We start from the raw sequence: 15070 nt of genomic DNA, 5'->3' as shown, positions 1-15070 counted from the left end.
GTCTCATGTAGTCTAGTATAATAGTAACTGAAGTCTGGACACTGACTGTAGTCTATTATAATAGTAACTGAAGTCTGGACACTGACTGTAGGTCTCATGTAGTCTATTATAATAGTAACTTCTGCAGAACTAGGTGTTCCTTGCATTAATATTGTAGACCAAAAGTTAATTTTATCTCGGGAACCATAATGGAGAAATATAATGTATTCCTTTCAGCATGATGGATCATTGTCACAGCTTTTCATTTTCTTTTAAACCGGTCAAACTGAAATCTCCCTGGTCCACAAATGTTCTCGCTCCGTGTGTGAGAGAGAAGCAGAAATGGAAGAGAGAACTTTACCCGATGTCAGCTCGATTGTCCATGATGCGTTGATCGTTCTATTGATTTATGACATCATTCTGCCGATCGGGGTTTTATCGAGCGTTCCGGAGGAACGTCAGCTTAACGGCAGAAGAGAAGCTGCACGTATCTAATTATAGACACGTTGACTAACAAACAGCCTTCCACCGAAATGTCGGAAATTATAAGCAGAAACATGAGGCGTAGCAGCTATTCCCTCACCATCCCTGTCGTTCTGAATAACGCGCCCAGGTCGCTTACGTCAGCCTTTCAGCCAATCAGATGAAAACATTATGACCGGTTGTGTTTATGCCACATTAAACATGTAGGCTAATACATTTTAAAAGTGAAACGACTGATCTTCACTATCATGCCCATATAAATCCTTATTCAAATGAAAGGGATTCTATACTGTATGTAATTCTATGATTAGACCTATGGTCATATATAGAGAGGACCCCATACCGGGGAGACATGACATCTACTCTCACCCCTTTGTGTAATGTGTGCAGGCTTTTGTTCCAGCCAAGCGCTAATACATCAAACCCAGTCAGAGCTTGTTTTTCTGTTGACTCAACAGTCTTGGAGAGATCTGAGCCCCCAGGCTGACCTTGCGCTGCCTGATCCAACACACTGTCTATCTAGTGCTTGTTGTCCTACATTGATAATCATATTGACATGCAGAATCAAGACGTGGTTGATCTGTGTATTGAGCCAGTCATGTCAGAACATGGGGAGGGGCCTGGTGTGTTCCTGTACACACCCAGTATTTAAGGGGAGGGGCCTGGTGTGTTCCTGTACACACCCAGTATTTAAGGGGAGGGGCCTGGTGTGTTCCTGTACACACCCAGTATTTAAGGGGAGGGGCCTGGTGTGTTCCTGTACACACCCAGTATTTAAGGGGAGGGGCCTGGTGTGTTCCTGTACACACCCAGTGTTTATGGGGAGGGGCCTGGTGTGTTCCTGTACACACTCAGTGTTTATGGGAAGGGGCCTGGTGTGTTCCTGTACACACTCAGTGTTTATGGGGAGGGGCCTGGTGTGTTCCTGTACACACTCAGTGTTAAGGGGATGGGCCTGGTGTGTTCCTGTACACACCCAGTATTTAAGGGGATGGGCCTGGTGTGTTCCTGTACACACCCAGTATTTAAGGGGAGGGGCCTGGTGTGTTCCTGTACACACTCAGTGTTTAAGGGGATGGGCCTGGTGTGTTCCTGTACACACCCAGTGTTTATGGGGAGGGGCCTGGTGTGTTCCTGTACACACTCAGTGTTTATGGGGAGGGGCCTGGTGTGTTCCTGTACACACTCAGTGTTTATGGGGAGGGGCCTGGTGTGTTCCTGTACACACTCCGTGTTTAAGGGGAGGGGCCTGGTGTGTTCCTGTACACACTCAGTGTTTAAGGGAGGGGCCTGGTGTGTTCCTGTACACACTCAGTGTTTAAGGGGAGGGGCCTGGTGTGTTCCTGTACACACTCAGTGTTTAAGGGGAGGGGCCTGGTGTGTTCCTGTACACACTCAGTGTTTAGGGAGGGGCCTGGTGTGTTCCTGTACACACTCAGTGTTTAAGGGGAGGGGCCTGGTGTGTTCCTGTACACACTCAGTGTTTAAGGGGAGGGGCCTGGTGTGTTCCTGTACACACTCAGTGTTTATGGGGAGGGGCCTGGTGTGTTCCTGTACACACTCAGTGTTTATGGGGAGGGGCCTGGTGTGTTCCTGTACACACTCAGTGTTTAAGGGAGGGGCCTGGTGTGTTCCTGTACACACTCAGTGTTTATGGGGAGGGGCCTGGTGTGTTCCTGTACACACTCAGTGTTTAAGGGGAGGGGCCTGGTGTGTTCCTGTACACACTCAGTGTTTAAGGGGAGGGGCCTGGTGTGTTCCTGTACACACTCAGTGTTTATGGGGAGGGGCCTGGTGTGTTCCTGTACACAGTGTTTATCCCTGTGGCGCCATGAGCTGAGTGTGAATGGGAGGGATTTACATTACTAATCTCCTGTAACTCCTTCTTTCTTCTTCCCTCTCCCTCTTTCATCCCCCTCTCTCTCTCTCTCTCTCCCTCTTTCACCCCCTCTCTCTCTCTCTCTCTCTCCCTCCCTCATTCACCCCCCCCTTCATCCTCCCCTCCCCTCCCCTCTCTCTCTCTCTCTGTGTCTCTCTCTATCTCTCTCTCTCTCTCTCTCTCTCTCTATCTCACTCTCTGTCTTTCTCTCTCTCTCTCTCTCTCTCTCTCTCTCTCTCTCTCTCTCTCTCTCTCTCTCTCTCTCTCTCTCTCTCTCTCTATCTCTCTCTCTCTCTATCTCTGTCTATCTCTCTCTCTGTCTATCTCTCTCTCTGTCTATCTCTCTCTTTCTCTCTCTATCTCTCTCTCTGTCTATCTCTCTCTCTCTCTCTCTCTCTCTCTCTCTCTCTCTCTCTCTATCTCTCTCTCGCTCTGTCTCTCTCTCTCTTTCCTCCAGGGTCTGACCATCAAGCCTCTAGTGAACTGGCTCAAAGTACCTCGTGCCACCAACCGCAAGCCCACCATCAACGAGGAGATACACGAGCGTGTGAGCGATTCAGTTTCATTTCATCATATGAATGTAGTTGAAATCAACTTAAATTTAGTTCATTTCAGTTGGAACTATGTTTCTGTCTTCGTCACTGACGACTCAACAACGTCAAGCTCATTCTTAAAGAGCGATGTGTCACATGACCACTCAGTCACTGTCACATGACCACTCAGTCACTGTCACATGACCACTCAGTCACTGTCACATGACCACTCAGTCACTGTCACATGACCACTCAGTCACTGTCACATGACCACTCAGTCACTGTCACATGACCACTCAGTCACTGTCACATGACCACTCAGTCACTGTCACATGACAACTCAGTCACTGTCACGTCACAGGAACTCTCTTCTATAACAGATATGAGCCGACTCTCTTCTATAACAGATATGGGCCGACTCTCTTCTATAACAGATATGAGCCGACTCTCTTCTATAACACTGTAACAGATATGGGCCGACTCTCTTCTATAACAGATATGGGCCGACTCTCTTCTATAACAGATATGAGCCGACTCTCTTCTATAACACTGTAACAGATATGGGCCGACTCTCTTCTATAACACTGTAACAGATATGGGCCGACTCTCTTCTATAACAGATATGAGCCGACTCTCTTCTATAACACTGTGACAGATATGAGCCGACTCTCTTCTATAACACTGTAACAGATATGAGCCGACTCTCTTCTATAACACTGTAACAGATATGAGCCGACTCTCTTCTATAACACTGTAACAGATATGAGCCGACTCTCTTCTGTAACAGATATGGGCCGACTCTCTTCTATAACAGATATGGGCCGACTCTCTTCTATAACAGATATGAGCCGACTCTCTTCTATAACAGATATGAGCCGACTCTCTTCTATAACAGATATGGGCCGACTCTCTCCTGTAACACTGTGACAGATATGAGCCGACTCTCTTCTATAACAGATATGAGCCGACTCTCTTCTATAACAGATATGGGCCGACTCTCTTCTATAACAGATATGGGCCGACTCTCTTCTATAACAGATATGGGCCGACTCTCTTCTATAACAGATATGAGCCGACTCTCTTCTATAACACTGTAACAGATATGGGCCGACTCTCTTCTATAACAGATATGAGCCGACTCTCTTCTATAACACTGTAACAGATATGAGCCGACTCTCTTCTATAACACTGTAACAGATATGAGCCGACTCTCTTCTATAACACTGTAACAGATATGAGCCGACTCTCTTCTATAACAGATATGGGCCGACTCTCTTCTATAACAGATATGAGCCGACTCTCTTCTATAACAGATATGGGCCGACTCTCTTCTATAACAGATATGGGCCGACTCTCTTCTATAACAGATATGAGCCGACTCTTCTATAACAAGGATATGGGCCTACTTTCTTCTATAACAGATAAAGGGCCGACTTCTATAACAGATATGAGCCGACTTCTCTTCTATAACACTGTAACAGATATGGGCCGACTCTCTATAACAGATATGAGCCGACTCTCTTCTATAACACTGTAACAGATATGGGCCAACTCCTCTTCTATAACAGATATGAGCCGACTCTCTTCTATAACAGATATGAGCCGACTCTCTTCTATAACAGATATGAGCTGACTCTTCTATAACAGATATGAGCCGACTCTCTTTCTATAACAGATATGAGCCGACTCTCTTTCTATAACAGATATGGCTCACCTTCTTCAGTAACAGATATGAGCCGACTCTCTTCTATAACAGATATGGGCCGACTTCTCTTTCTGTAACAGATATGGGCCGACTCTCTCTGTAACAGATATGGGCCGACTTCTTCTGTAACAGATATGGGCGACTCTCTTCTGTAACACATATGGGCCACCTCTTCTATAACAGATATGAGCCGACTCTCTTCTTGTAACAACAGATATGAGCTGACTCTCTTTCTATAACACTGTAACAGATATGAGCCGACTCTCTTCTGTAACACTGTAACAGATATTAGCCGACTTCTTCTGTAAACAGATATGAGCCACTCTCTTCTATAACACTGTAACAGATATGAGCCGACTCTTCTCTATAACACTGTAACAGATATGAGCTGACTCTCTTCTGTAACAGATATGAGCCGACTCTCTTCTATAACACTGTAACAGATATGGGCCGACTCTCTTCTATAACATATGAGCCGACTCTCTTTCTATAACACTGTGACAGATATGAGCCGACTTCTTCTATACGATATGGGCCGACTTCTCTTTCTATACAGATATGAGCCGACTTCTTCTATAACAGATATGGGCCGACTCTCTTTCTATAACAGATATGGGCCGACTCTCTTCTATAACAGATATGGGCCGACTTCTTCTATAAATAGATATGGGCCAACTCTCTTTCTATAACAGATATGAGCCGACTTCTTCTATAACACTGTAACAGATATGGGCCGACTCTCTCTTCTATAACAGATATGAGCCGACTCTCTTCTATAACACTGTAACAGATATGGGCCGACTCTCTTCTATAACAGATATGAGCTGACTCTCTTCTATAACAGATATGAGCCGACTCTCTTCTATAAAAGATATGAGCCGACTCTCTTCTATAACAGATATAGCCGACTCTCTTCTATAACAGATATGAGCCGACTCTCTCTAGAACAGATATGGGCCGACTCTCTGTCAACAGATATGAGCCGACTCTCTTCTATAACAGATATGGGCCGACTCTCTTCTGTAACAGATATGGGCCGACTCTCTTCTGTAACAGATATGGGCCGACTCTTTCTATAACAGATATGAGCCGACTCTCTTCTGTAACAGATATGAGCCGACTCTTCTATAACACTGTAACAGATATGAGCCGACTCTCTTCTGTAACACTGTAACAGATATGAGCCGACTCTCTTCTGTAACAGATATGAGCCGACTGTCTTCTATAACACTGTAACAGATATGAGCCAACTCTCTTCTGTATCAGATATGAGCCGACTCTCTTCTATAACACTGTAACAGATATGGGCCGACTCTCTTCTATAACAGATATGAGCCGACTCTCTTCTATAACACTGTGACAGATATGAGCCGACTCTCTTCTATAACAGATATGGGCCGACTCTCTAAAACACTGTAACAGATATGAGCCGACTCTCTTCTATAACAGATATGGGCCGACTCTCTTCTAACAGATAACGATACCGACTCTCTTCTGTAACAGATATGAGCCGACTCTCTTCTGTAACAGATATGGGCCGACTCTCTTCTGTAACAGATATGGGCCGACTCTCTTCTATAACAGATATGGGCCGACTCTCTTCTATAACAGATATGGGCCGACTCTCTTCTATAACAGATATGGGCCGACTCTCTCCTGTAACACTGTGACAGATATGAGCCGACTCTCTTCTATAACAGATATGGGCCGACTCTCTTCTATAACAGATATGGGCCGACTCTTCCTGTAACACTGTGACAGATATGGGCCGACTCTCTTCTCTATAACAGATATGGGCCGACTCTCTTCTGTAACAGATATGGGCCGACTCTCTTCTGTAACAGATATGGGCCGACTCTCTTCTATAACAGATATGGGCCGACTCTCTTCTATAACAGATATGGGCCGACTCTCTCCTGTAACACTGTGACAGATATGGCCGACTCTCTTCTATAACAGATATGGGCCGACTCTCTTCTATAACAGATATGGGCCGACTCTCTCCTGTAACACTGTGCCAGATATGGGCCGACTCTCTTCTATAACAGATATGGGCCGACTCTCTTCTGTAACAGATATGGGCCGACTCTCTTCTATAACAGATATGGGCCGACTCTCTTCTATAACAGATATGAGTATGTGTACGTTCTCTCCCCAGGCCTTTGACCTTTGACCTGACTGTATACGGTCTCTCCCCAGGCCTTTGACCTTTGACCTGACTGTATACGGTCTCTCCCCAGGCCTTTGACCTGACTGTGTACGGTCTCTCCCCAGGCCTTTGACCTTTGACCTGACTGTATACGGTCTCTCCCCAGGCCTTTGACCTTTGACCTGACTGTATACGGTCTCTCCCCAGGCCTTTGACCAGACTGTATAATCTCTGTTAACCCAGACTGTGTACGGTCTCTCCCCAGGCCTTTGACCTTTGACCTGACTGTGTACGGTCTCTCCCCAGGCCTTTGACCTGACTGTGTACGGTCTCTCCCCAGGCCTTTGACCTGACTGTGTACGGTCTCTCCCCAGGCCTTTGACCTGACTGTGTACGGTCTCTCCCCAGGCCTGACCTGACTGTGTACGGTCTCTCCCCAGGCCTTTGACCTGACTGTGTACGGTCTCTCCCCAGGCCTTTGACCTGACTGTGTACGGTCTCTCCCCAGGCCTTTGACCTTTGACCTGACTGTGTACGGTCTCTCCCCAGGCCTTTGACCTTTGACCTGACTGTGTACGGTCTCTCCCAGTCCTTGACCTTTGACCTGACTGTGTACGGTCTCTCCCAGGCCTTGACCTTTGACCTGACTGTGTACGGTCTCTCCCCAGGCCTTTGACCTTTGACCTGACTGTGTACGGTCTCTCCCCAGGCCTTTGACCTTGACCTGACTGTGTACGGTCTCCCCAGGCCTTTGACCTTTGAACTGACTGTACGGTCTCTCCCCAGGCCTTGACCTTTGAACTGACTGTATACGGTCTCTCCCCTTTGCCTTTGACCAGACTGTATAATCTCTCCCCAGTTAACCCAGACTGTGTACGGTCTCTCCCCAGGCCTTTGACCTGACTGTGTAATCTCTGGCCTTTGACCTGACTGTGTACGGTCTCTCCCCAGGCCTTTGACCTGACTGTGTACGGTCTCTCCCCAGGCCTTTGACCTGACTGTGTACGGTCTCTCCCCAGGCCTTTGACCTGACTGTGTACGGGCTCTCCCCAGGCCTTTGACCTGACTGTGCACGGTCTCTCCCAGGCCTTTGACCTGACTGTGTACGGTCTCTCCCCAGGCCTTTGACCTGACTGTGTACGGGGTCTCTCCCCAGGCCTTTGACCTGACTGTGTATGGTCTCTCCCCAGGCCTTTGACCTGACTGTGTACGGTCTCTCCCCAGGCCTTTGACCTGACTGTGTACGGTCTCTCCCCAGGCCTTTGACCTGACTGTGTACGGTCTCTCCCCAGGCCTTTGACCTTTGACCTGACTGTGTACGGTCTCTCCCCAGGCCTTTGACCTTTGACCTGACTGTGTACGGTCTCTCCCCAGGCCTTTGACCTTTGACCTGACTGTGTACGGTCTCTCCCCAGGCCTTTGACCTTTGACCTGACTGTGTACGGTCTCTCCCCAGGCCTTTGACCTTTGACCTGACTGTATACGGTCTCTCCCCAGGCCTTTGACCAGACTGTATAATCTCTGTTAACCCAGACTGTATACGGTCTCTCCCCAGGCCTTTGACCTTTGACCTGACTGTGTCCCCAGGCCTCTGACCCCAGGCCTTTGACCTTTGACCTGACTGTGACGGTCTCTCCCCAGGCCTTTGACCAGACTGTATAATCTCTGTTAACCCAGACTGTGTACGGTCTCTCCCCAGGCCTTTGACCTGACTGTGTACGGTCTCTCCCCAGGCCTTGACCTTGACCTGACTGTGTACGGTCTCTCCCAGGCCTTTGACCAGACTGTATAAGCTCTGTTAACCCAGACTGTGTACGGTCTCTCCCCAGGCCTTTGACCTGACTGTATAAGCTCTGTTAACCCAGACTGTGTACGGTCTCTCCCCAGGCCTTTGACCTTTGACCTGACTGTGTACGGTCTCTCCCAGGCCTTTGACCTTTGAACTGACTGTGTACGGTCTCTCCCCAGGCCTTTGACCTTTGACCTGACTGTGTACGGTCTCTCCCCAGGCCTTTGACCTTTGACCTGACTGTGTACGGTCTCTCCCCAGGCCTTTGACCTTTGACCTGACTGTGTACGGTCTCTCCCCAGGCCTTTGACCTTGACCTGACTGTGTACGGTCTCTCCCCAGGCCTTTGACCAGACTGTATAAGCTCTGTTAACCCAGACTGTGTACGGTCTCTCCCCAGGCCTTTGACCAGACTGTATAAGCTCTGTTAACCCAGACTGTGTACGGTCTCTCCCCAGGCCTTTGACCTTTGACCTGACTGTGTACGGTCTCTCCCAGGCCTTTGACCTGATGTGTACGGCTCTCCCCAGGCCTTTGACCTTGACCTGACTGTGTACGGTCTCTCCCCAGGCCTTTGACCAGACTGTATAAGCTCTGTTAAGACCCAGACTGACTGTGTACGGTCTCTCCCCAGGCCTTTGACCTGACTGTGTACGGCCTCTCCCCAGGCCTTGACCTGACTGTGTACGGCCTCTCCCCCAGGCCTTTGACCTTGGACCTGACTGTGTACGGTCTCTCCCCAGGCCTTTGACCTTTGACCTGACTGTGTACGGCCTCCCCAGGCCTTTGACCTTGACCTGTGTACGGTCTAGGCCTTTGACCTTTGACAGCCGTGACTGTGTACGGTCTCTCCCCAGGCCAAGTCAGACCTTCTGAGACCAATGACTAATGATGACTAGGACAAGTCTCCCTTAGCTCTGCAGGCCAATGTTATACCACTAATGATGACTGAGACAGCCAGTAACCCTTAGGAGACCAATGTTATATATTCACTGATGACTCAACGGCTACCACCACTAATGATGACTAGAGACAAGTCAGTAACCCTTAGCTCTGCAGACAATGTTATATATTCACTAATGATGACTAGAGACAAGTCAGTAACCCTTAGCTCTGCAGACAATGTTATATATTCACTAATGATGACTAGAGACAAGTCAGTAACCCTTAGCTCTGCAGACCAATGTTATATATTCACTAATGATGACTAGAGACAAGTCAGTAACCCTTAGCTCTGCAGACAATGTTATATATTCACTAATGATGACTAGAGACAAGTCAGTAACCCTTAGCTCTGCAGACAATGTTATATATTCACTAATGATGACTAGAGACAAGTCAGTAACCCTTAGCTCTGCAGGCAATGTTATATATTCACTAATGATGACTAGAGACAAGTCAGTAACCCTTAGCTCTGCAGGCAATGTTATATATTCACTAATGATGACTAGAGACAAGTCAGTAACCCTTAGCGCTGCAGGCCAATGTTTCAACTGAAATATAATTTATTATTATTGGACATTATCACGGGGACTCAGTAAAGGGTCAACACTAACTTTCACTTCAGTTATATATTCACTAAATGATGACTAAGTGGAAGTTTAGGAGTTTTCCTGGGACTGAAAACATACCGTGTAACATATACTGTCATTGTATAACCTTTCCTCTGTGGGCTCTACATTCAGGTGGGAGCAGTTTGACAAGAACTACCTGAGCAAGCTCAGCTGCTGCGGAAGTCTGTGTACCGGAAGAGCCCTTAGCTCTGCAGCTGTGGGAGGTCTATCAGAAAATCAATATTAGAGACGCTATCAGTGTTATAGACCAGGTATGAAGGAGGGAGGGAGGAGGGAGGGAGGGAGGGGAGGAGGGATACCGGAGGGGAGGGGGGAGGGAGGGAGGGAGGGAGGGAGAGGGAGGGAGGGAGGGAGCTGTGGGAGGTCTATCAGAAAATCAATATTAGAGATGCTATCAGTGTTATAGACCAGGTATGAGGGGAGGAGGGAGGGAAGGAGGGGAGGGAGGGAAGGAGGGAGGGAGGGGGAGGGAGCTGGGGAGGGAGGGAGGGAGCTGGGGGAGGGAGGGAGGAGGGAGCTGGGGGAGGGAGGGAGGAAGCTGTGGGAGAGGAGGGAGCTGTGGGAGGTCTATCAGAAAATCAATATTAGAGATGCTATCAGTGTTATAGACCAGGTATGAAGGAGGAGGGAGGGGGAGGGAGGGGAGGGAGGGAGGGAGGGGGGGAGGGAGCTGGGGGAGGGAGGGAGGGAGGGGGAGGGAGGGAGCTGTGGGAGGGAAAATCATTAGAGATGCTAGGGAGGGAGGAGGGGGCGGAGCTGTGGGGAGGGGAGGGAGGGAGGGAGCTGGGAGGGAGGGAGGGAGGGACGGAGCTGTGGGAGGGAGGGTGGGTGGGATGGATGGATGGATGGAGGGAGGGAGGGAGGGAGGATGAGGGAGGGAGGAGGGACGGAGCTGTGGGAGGGAGGGGGGGGAGGGGAATGGGTGGCTCAGACACAACTGTTGCCATGAGCTGTCCGGTGCACAGTTGTGCCAGTAAATGTCAACTACGACCACTAGATGGCACTGCTCCTCAACTCACAGCAGCATGGCAGTGATGCACCAACAATGAACACCTGAATGCAAAGTTTCCAAAGTAGAGAGAGAGAGAGAGAGAGAGAGAGACGGAAGAGACAGAGAAAGAAGGAGACAGAGAGAAAATAGAGAGAGAGACAGAGAGAATAATTCATCTCTTGTCTCCTCGGCTGACACCACCTCATAATCTGAGACCTGAGAGTCGCCACATCAAACATCCCATCTCTACTGGTGACATCACAGTGAGTGATGGGTTCTGCATCCTAAATGCCTCTAAATACTGTAGTGCACTACTGTTGACTTGGGCCCATCAGGGGCTCTGTTTAGAAAGTGTCACGCTTCAGAGGGAAATGGGTAGGGACACAGGCTTAGTGGTGAAGGTGCATGACATCAGACCGCCGCGTGACTGTGTGAAATAGATACGAGAGGTTTAGGAAAGTATTTTCAGGGGGAATTCTTTGTTAATATCACCTCCATGGGCGTATTGGGTAGGCCTATTGGGTAGATCTATTGGGTAGGCCTTTTGGGGCCTATTGGGTAGGCCTATTGGGTAGATTCATTGGGTAGGCCTATTGGGTAGATCTATTGGGGAGATCTATTGGGTAGGTAGGGCAGATCTATTGGGTAGGCCTAGGGGCCTATTGGGTAGATCTATTGGGTAGATCCATTGGGTAGATCTAGCTGGGTAGGCCTATTGGGTAGACCTATTGGGTAGACCTATTGGGTAGGCCTATTGGGTAGGCTCATTGGGTAGGCCTATTGGGTAGGCCTATTGGGTAGGTCGGTCCTATCAGCTTACATGGCTGGAATGTTTCATGTGGTAGGTTGGTAGTCTTATCCTATAGGAGAGATGTCTCCAGTAGGTAGGTAGTCTTATCCTATAGGAGAGATGTCTCCAGTAGGTTGGTAGTCTTATCCTATAGAGAGATGTCTCCAGTAGGTAGGTAGTCTTATCACTATAGGAGAGATGTCTCCAGTAGGTAGGTCTTATCTATAGGAGACATGTCTCCAGTAGGTTGGTAGTCTTATCCTATAGGAGAGATGTCTCCAGTAGGTAGGTAGTCTTATCCTATAGGAGAGATGTCTCCAGTAGTTAGGTAGTCTTGTCCAGGAGAGATGTCTCCAGTAGGTAGGTAGTCTTATCCTATAGGAGAGGTCTCAGTAGTTAGTAGTTCATCTTATAGAGAGATGTCTCCAGTTAGGTGTCTTATCCTATAGGAGAGATGTCTCCAGTAGGTAGGTAGTCTTATCCTATAGGAGAGATGTCTCCAGTAGGTAGGTAGTTTATCCTAGAGAGATGTCTATGTAGGTAGGTAGTCTTATCCTATAGGAGAGATGTCTCCCCAGTAGGTAGGTAGTCTTATCCTATAGGAGAGATGTCTCCAGTAGGTAGGTAGTCTTATCTGTAGGAGAGATGTCTCCGTGGTGGTAGTCCTTATCCTGTAGGAGAGATGTCTCCAGTAGTAGGTAGTCTATCCTATAGGGAGAGATGGCCTCCGTAGGTGGTAGTCTTGTATCTCATAGGAGAGAGCGCTGCCCCCAGCAGTCTGTTCGGTAGGTAGGGTAGTCTTATCCTATAGGGAGAGATGTCTGTAGGTAGGTAGTCTTATCCTGTAGGAGAGATGTCTCCAGTAGGTAGGTAGTCTTATCCTGTAGGAGAGATGTCTCCAGTAGGTAGGTAGTCTTATCCTGTAGGAGAGATGTTCCAGTAGGTAGGTAGTCTTATCCTATAGGAGATGTCTCCAGGAGGTAGATAGTCTTATCCTGTAGGAGAGATGTCTCCAGTAGGTAGGTAGTCTTATCCTGTAGGAGAGATGTCTCCAGTAGGTAGGTAGTCTTATCCTGTAGGAGAGATGTCTCCAGTAGGTAGGTAGTCTTATCCTGTAGGAGAGATGTCTCCAGTAGGTAGGTAGTCTTATCCTATAGGAGAGATGTCTCCAGTAGGTTGGTAGTCTTATCCTATAGGAGAGATGTCTCCAGTAGGTAGGTAGTCTTATCCTATAGGAGAGATGTCTCCAGTAGGTAGGTAGTCTTATCCTATAGGAGAGATTTACATTTACATTTAAGTCATTTAGCAGACGCTCTTATCCAGAGCGACTTACAAATTGGTGCATTCACCTTATGACATCCAGTGGGACAGTCACTTAACAATAGTGCATCTAAAACTTAGGGGGGGGTGGGGTGAGAGGGATTACTTAACCTATCCTAGGTATTCCTTAAAGAGGTGGGGTTTCAGGTGTCTCCGGAAGGTGGTGATTGACTCCGCTGTCCTGGCGTCGTGAGGGAGTTTGTTCCACCATTGGGGGGCCAGGGCAGCGAACAGTTTTGACTGGGCTGAGCGGGAGCTGTACTTCCTCAGTGGTAGGGAGGCGAGCAGGCCAGAGGTGGATGAACGCAGTGCCCTTGTTTGGGTGTAGGGCCTGATCAGAGCCTGGAGGTACTGAGGTGCCGTTCCCCTCACAGCTCCGTAGGCAAGCACCATGGTCTTGTAGCGGATGCGAGCTTCAACTGGAAGCCAGTGGAGAGAACGGAGGAGCGGGGTGACGTGAGAGAACTTGGGAAGGTTGAACACCAGACGGGCTGCGGCGTTCTGGATGAGTTGAAGGGGTTTAATGGCACAGGCAGGGAGCCCAGCCAACAGCGAGTTGCAGTAATCCAGACGGGAGATGACAAGTGCCTGGATTAGGACCTGCGCCGCTTCCTGTGTGAGGCAGGGTCGTACTCTGCGGATGTTGTAGAGCATGAACCTACAGGAACGGGCCACCGCCTTGATGTTAGTTGAGAACGACAGGGTGTTGTCCAGGATCACGCCAAGGTTCTTGGCGCTCTGGGAGGAGGACACAATGGAGTTGTCGACCGTGATGGCGAGATCATGGAACGGGCAGTCCTTCCCCGGGAGGAAGAGCAGCTCCGTCTTGCCGAGGTTCAGCTTGAGGTGGTGATCCGTCATCCACACTGATATGTCTGCCAGACATGCAGAGATGCGATTCGCCACCTGGTCATCAGAAGGGGGAAAGGAGAAGATTAATTGTGTGTCGTCTGCATAGCAATGATAAGAGAGACCATGTGAGGTTATGACAGAGCCAAGAGATGTCTCCAGTAGGTAGGTAGTCTTATCCTATAGGAGAGATGTCTCCAGTAGGTAGGTAGTCTTATCCTATAGGAGAGATGTCTCCAGTAGGTAGGTAGTCTTATCCTATAGGAGAGATGTCTCCAGTAGGTTGGTAGTCTTATCCTATAGGAGAGATGTCTATAGTATGAGGTGTTTAACTTCTCCCAGACTGTCTCCTAGGAGGTGTTTAACTCCACCCAGACTGTTTCCTAGGAGGTGTTTAACTCCACCCAGACTGTTTCCTAGGAGGTGTTTAACTCCACCCAGACTGTTTCCTAGGAAGTGTTTAACTCCACCCAGACTGTTTCCTAGGAGGTGTTTAACTCCACCCAGACTGTTTCCTAGGAGGTGTTTAACTCCACCCAGACTGTTTCCTAGGAGGTGTTTAACCCCACCCAGACTGTTTCCTAGGAGGTGTTTAACTCCACCCAGACTGTTTCCTAGGAGGTGTTTAACTCCACCCAGACTGTTTCCTAGGAGGTGTTTGTTTAACTCCACCCAGACTGTTTCCTAGGAGGTGTTTAACTAACTCCACCCAGACTGTCTCCTAGGAGGTGTTTAACTCCACCCAGACTGTTGCCTAGGAGGTGTTTAACTCCACCCAGACTGTTTCCTAGGAGGTGTTTAACTCCACCCAGACTGTTTCCTAGGAGGTGTTTAACTCCACCCAGACTGTTTCCTAGGAGGTGTTTAACTCCACCCAGACTGTTTCCTAGGAGGTGTTTAACTAACTCCACCCAGACTGTCTCCTAGGAGGTGTTTAACTCCACCCAGACTGTCTCCTAGGAGGTGTTTAACTCCACCCAGACTGTCTCCTAGGAGGTGTTTATTTAACTCCACCCAGACCTGTTTTGT

At 48.7% G+C, this 15070-nt stretch overlaps 1 protein-coding gene across 1 annotated transcript in view; it reads left to right on the top strand.

Annotated features, from left to right (window-relative positions):
• The first annotated feature begins 10291 nt into the window (after window positions 1–10291).
• The window catches only part of LOC124035369 (sodium/hydrogen exchanger 5-like), an 8737-nt gene continuing 3958 nt past the window's right edge, over window positions 10292–15070 (top strand). Inside the window, exon 1 of the mRNA XM_046348830.1 lies at window positions 10292–10342. The gene's annotated coding sequence lies outside the window, so the exon portion shown is untranslated. The remainder of the gene's footprint in view (window positions 10343–15070) is intronic.

This window comes from Oncorhynchus gorbuscha, linkage group LG05, assembly GCF_021184085.1.
Source record: "Oncorhynchus gorbuscha isolate QuinsamMale2020 ecotype Even-year linkage group LG05, OgorEven_v1.0, whole genome shotgun sequence".
NCBI classification, from domain to species: Eukaryota; Metazoa; Chordata; class Actinopteri; order Salmoniformes; family Salmonidae; genus Oncorhynchus; species Oncorhynchus gorbuscha.
Note: the sequence above shows the minus strand (reverse complement) of the source record. Positions and strands in the feature narration are given on the sequence as shown.